Below are 5,821 nucleotides of genomic sequence, written 5' to 3'. Positions count from 1 at the left end.
TATTGCGTAGCCAATATTTTTCGTAAGTAGCAAATACCGTGTGTGTGTGTGTGTGTGTGTGTGTGTGTGTGTGTGTGTGTATATATATATATATATATATATATATATATATATATATATATATATATATATATATAATCTCAGCCACACATACAGTACCACACATAGTATATTTTGCTAATCCCTGTATTGGGGTAAGTGTTTAGCAAGATTGGTAAAGCACAGTTACTGTTACATTTTGTGCAGGAGTTGTCGAGTGTGGAAAAATCCATGGAAAGACAACCATGTTCTTCAGTATTCTACCAAAGTCTTGTGTTGTCCACAACACTCTATTTTTTAACAAATGCCACATCATAGTGTTTAAATTTTATCTAAATACAGTATATTTATTATGAACTACAAGCAAGCTTGGTGAGAAAGGGCGTAAGGAGTAGCATCTAGAGCAATTTGAAGTTGCCCTCAAGAACTGCACTGAAAGCTTTTCCTACTGTATGTTAGCCTCCCATTGGTGCCTTATGCCCCTTTCAGACCGCACTAAAAAACTGTATTTTGCCGATTTTTAACAGTTTTAAAACGGTAATATGTGCGGTCTGAAAGGTGCAGAGTGAATTTACCGTTTTTTGGAATCGGTAAAAAAGCAAGGTCCTACCCGTTTCAGACCCTTTTTTTGAGGTGTCTGAAACGGTATTCCCCCCCCACAGCGGGCAGGGAAGGGAATAATCACGCTGGGGGCATGGCATGGCGGACTCGTGCTACTGGCTGCCGGGAGCAGGGGAGATGTGAGCGGGGATGGGTGGCTCAGGCTGGGCTGCGAGCGGCTGTCTGCCCTGTCCCAGCCGGTGTGCCTGCTACGATCAGACATCCGAGACACCATCACCATCGAGAGACCAGCATGATTCTGGGTGCGATACTCTGGGGGCGGGACAGGCTGCAGCAGGGCTCAGGGAGCAGGTGCCGGAGAAGGCACTTAGGGGCAGCAGCGGGCGGAGGAACTTCCACAGCAGGCGGCTAGTCTGGGAGCAGCCAGGAAAGAAGTAGGCAGTTGCAGTCCTGACATCCGAGGCTGAGCGGCCAGTCCAGCACCGTGGTGAGTAGTGCCAGAGCGGGCAGCCAGGCTCCCGGAGTACAGACTGGCACGACCCGGAGCGTCACACACAGGATCAGATGCCCGGAGCTCCCAGCAGCAGTACCCGCACTGCCCAGAGCATTCAGCACTGTTCCTGGAGCACAGGAGAGAGCGGCATCAGGTGCAGGTCCTTGGGTGGGGGATGGGGGTAGGAGGCTGAAGGGGGGGCAGTGAATTTTACAGCTTTCACTACTCTGTTCTCGGGGTTGCTAACTGCTACCATGCGCAGGTCCATTGCTGGAGGTGTCGGGGTTTGCTGCTGATCTGTTATAGCTGTTGTTCCTCTGACTGTGAGTCCTGCCTCATCCCGTGCTGGGGTCACCTGTGTGTGTGTGTGTTTGTGTCTCTCTTTGCTTTCACACCGCAAACCTGCTTTAGACCAGGTATTTACATGCAGTGTGAAAGGGGTTAAACTTGCTCTGACCCGTTTTATAAAAACGTTTTAAATACCTTGTCTAAGCAGGTTTTGCGGTGTGAGAGCAGCATTAGTCTGCCTGTCAGCCCAGAAGTGGAATGACCTTGACCATCTGCCCCTCTCAAGTGCACCTCTGTACGCCCGCCATTTCACACTTTCTTAAGAGCCTTCTAATGCGGAGTTGACTTCAGACAACACTGTTACTCGCCACTGTTCCTCCTCCTCCTCTATCCCCCAGGAGTCTTTGCAAGTGACGCTGGTGGAAATATCCATGCAGGTAGTATTAGTGCTTTTTGTTTTTTCTAGTGACCTCGTTTTTTTACAGTGGTAGTACAGCCTCTTACCAGCCTACTCAGGGACCTACTTAGCAGGATAGTGTAGTGCACTCTGCAGACTCCAAAAGTAGAAGATAATCGGGACGGACCTTCCCTCTGTCCAGGACCTGTACCTGTCTAGAGCAAAAAAGCTGGAAATGAAGATAGTCAAGGACCAACTACATCCTGGCCATGGCTTGTTTAACCTGCTGCTATCAGGCAGACGCTACAGGGCTATTCCCACCAGAAGCCTAAAAATTTTCTTCCCACTGTCTAGTCGCGCCATAACCCTTTGCACGTAATCTAACACGTTGTCCCCTCGGAATAACTTTCTATATGACTGTACATGTTCCCCCACCTGTTTATATTGTTTATACTGTTTACTTGTTACCCACCTGACTGCTACACAGCAAACCCAAAACGGAGGAGGAGGCTATCAACTTCTTCCAGCAGCATGATCTCCTTCCGCTGATGCAGAATTGCGCTAATGGGCATGCTATGCGGCTGTCAGTGAAGGAGTGTATGTGGAGGTGCCATGTTAAAGCGTGCCGGCTCAAGGTGAGCCTCAGAGCGGCCCACTGGTTTCCAGGGTGCCGCTTATCCTTTGTCACCTTGGTGCGCTTCATCTATTCATGGGCCCAGGAGCTGACATCGATCAACTACTGTCAGCAACAGCTGGACATATCGAAGAATGTCGGCCGTACATTACCACAGCAGTGTGTTTTTGGTGGAATTTGTTGGGAAACTGGACAGTGTTTACTCACCATGGTGCACAGACGCGATGCCAGCTCTTTGATGGTGGCTATAATTGACAATATAGAGCCAGGCACCACTATTTTCATGGACTGCTGGAGGGCGTACAGCACTGAACAGCTGGAACTTGCAGGTTATCAGCACGCCCAAGTAAATCATTGTTTTAATTTCATAGACCCGTCCACAGGGGGTTAGGCTACTGGGGGGTGTATAGTTATGGCTAGGATACTAGAGGGTATATAGTTAGAGTTAAACTGCGGGGGAGAGGGGTGTATAGTTAGACTTAAGCTGCGGGAGGGGGGTGTATAGTTAGATTTAGGCTACGGGGGATGTAAAGTTAGAGTTAGGCTGCAGGGGAGGGGGTGTATAGTTAGAGTTAGGCTGCGGGGGAGGTGGTGTATAGTTAGAGTTAGGCTGCGGGGGAGGTGGTATATAGTTAGAGTTAGGCTGCAGGGGAGATATTGCTAGGCTTCCAGGGGTGTGTAGTAGCTACTAATCTGGCCCCCTATGCGTGAAAGAAGGTTTCTTATAGGGGACACTCTGGACCAACTCACCTCACTGCACCTCTGCATTCATCCCATGGGGACCTCTGGTATCATGTTCACTGCAGCCTTATTCCCCGTTCTGCATTGCATCCTCCTAAGCTCCTTAATCTTCTGCCACTGGGACCCGGTTCCACGCTACTCTCCTCTACTGCTCCCTCCCCTCCGGCAGCCTCGGACAGCCTGACTCCTGACATACAGGCAGCACAGAGAAATGTGTGCGCAGTACAGGCGGAGGGAGAGACACTGCAGACATCATCCTGAGCCGCTTCCCTGAATGTGTGTCGACCCTACAGAAGTTACAGTGGGCAGGAAGTTTGCATGGTGTCCCAGGGGAGCTATCCACCATTGCGTTATCCCCTGTGGCATCCTGTCATGTGGTCCATGTACCTCCAGTCCACGACCTGCAGTGGGGTCTATCCAAGTGGCGGCTGGGGGGCCGGAGCTTATAACGGAATTTTCTCTGACATGCAGCAGGGACCACTGGAATCACTTCGGGTATTAGAGCTGGGAATGCTGGGAGCTAGGCACTTCTTAATATTAGTTAGGGGAAACTGGCTCCTCCCCTCTAAGACCCACAATCCCCCAGTGAGAAAATTGTGCCAGGGAGTTAGGTCACAGTTTTTTCTGCTCCTGCACATTTTCTAGTTTTTTTTTCTCTATTTTTTACAAGAGTACTTTTCTCTTGGTAGCTAACTGTGAATCCCTTCCCCACCTATTGAAAGGTGTGGGTCCGGGTATTCAGCGCCCCTGGATATCCAGGTCGTCAGTCAGGACCTCGCTAAAGGTGCCTGCCTGCACGTGTTCCGTGTTCCTGCCGCCCCTCCAGCAAAGGGGACGCCAGTCACGAAGTTGGGAAGCCTCCGGTGGTGAGTACTGCGCTGAGCGCACTTTCCACACGCCGTCCCCTGCTCCCCGTCTGCCGCGCTGTGCGCTGTTCCCTGCAGCGTTGTGAGGCGCCGCCATCTTGCGGACGGCGCGTCCTCGTGTTACAGGTCCCACGCGGCAGAACTGAGTTGCCGGAGGCATTACACGGAGGAGCGCTAGCAAGCGGGTGACTCTGTGCGCTGTCAGGTCTGCACAGGCTGGCTAGGTATGAGGGAGAGGGGACACGCTGTTCAACGGAGGCGGGCATGGCGCGGCCATTATGCAGATACACAGTAAGGCTGACTCTTTCCTATTTACAGGTGACTGCAGCTTGGAAGGCTCTGTAAAGGTTATGTGCTGACATATACAGTGCTTTGCGCTGTATAGGTCTTTGTGTTAACAGAGCTCATTCTCCTCCAGGTCTCACAGAACCCTGAGGTTTTTGGCTTGTGAGAGGTGTATCTGTACTCAGTGTGTGTGTGTGTGTGTGAAACTGTGGTCCTGTATCGCACGCAGTTATTGGACCGGGAGAGCAGGGATCATGACGGGCAAGTCCAAAGCCTCTCAGAAGGTTTTTGCTTGTACTGTTTGTACAGCGAAGTTTTCTCAATACACAGCTGAGGGAAATGCCACTGTTTGTCAGTCATGTTCAGGTGCTGAATCTGCATCACTGGCGGGGGTTCAGGCGCCCCAGTGGGCCTCAACCTTGGTAGGTACTATGTCCAAGCTCACATCTGAATTGGCGCTGGCTCGCAGAGCTGAGCCTTCTTGGGCTACAGCCCTAGCAAGGTCTGTGGAGGGGTTAGCTAGCTCCATGAGCAGACCAGAGAGGCCCTCCACATCCAGCAATAAGCGGCCTTATCAGGCTCTTATTGTTGAGGATGATTTAAAGGAGGAGCAGGATCCATTTCATGAAATGGAGGATGGTGAATGGGAAGAGGTTCAGGATGCCATTCCTGAGGAAGAGCCTACGCCATTAGGTATAGAGTCTCTTATTATGGCGGTAAAGGAAGTGCTTCGTTTACCGGAGGATCCTAGGCCAGAGCCGCAAGAGTTTGATCTGTTTGGCGGGGTTCAGAAGACGTCAGTGGTCTTTCCCTGTCCAAATCAGTACAAGAGGTTCCAGATTCCTAGGCGTTTTCCTTCTCTGTATCCCTTTGAGCCGGCCGCCCTAAGCAAATGGGAAACTCCACCGCCTGTGGACACCTCAGTTTCCCGGCTATCCAAGAAGACCACTCTGCCAGTCCCTGGGGCTTCGGCCTTGAAGGACCCTTCAGACAGGAAGATGGAGGCGACTCTCAAGGCCATTTATGTAGCAGCAGGGACTCAACTCAGACCGGCAATAGTTTCGGCCTGGGTAAATAGGGCTAACGTCAAGTGGGCGGAGTTAATCATCGAGGGGTTGGAGGCCGGCATGCCTATGGATGAGTTACGCCGCCTAGCCGAACACATTAAGGAGTCTGCTATGCTCCTAGGGGAAGCAGCTAAGGATGTTTCCTTAATTTCTTCTAGAATCTCAGCAAGCGCCATTTCGGCGCGGAGAGCCCTCTGGCTACGCTCCTGGCAGGCGGACGCGGAATCTAAAAGGGCTGTCGAGGGTCTTCCCTTTTCTGGGGACATCCTCTTCGGGCCTGAATTAGATAAATGGATCTCACAGGCGACGGGGGGGGAAGTCGGCTTTCCTACCGTCTGCAGCTCCTCCCCCTCCTAGGCGACAGTTCGCAGGTCCGGCTTTTCAGTCCTTTCGGACTCAGCGCCCCTTTCGGGGCAGAGGAAGGGGCTTCCAGTCATCCAGAGGTTCCCG

The sequence above is a fragment of the Crinia signifera genome, chromosome 4 (genome assembly GCF_055691185.1).
Source record: "Crinia signifera chromosome 4, ASM5569118v1, whole genome shotgun sequence".
In the NCBI taxonomy this organism is placed as follows: Eukaryota; Metazoa; Chordata; class Amphibia; order Anura; family Myobatrachidae; genus Crinia; species Crinia signifera.
The sequence above is the reverse complement of the archived record's forward strand: the minus strand, read 5'-3'. Positions refer to the sequence as shown.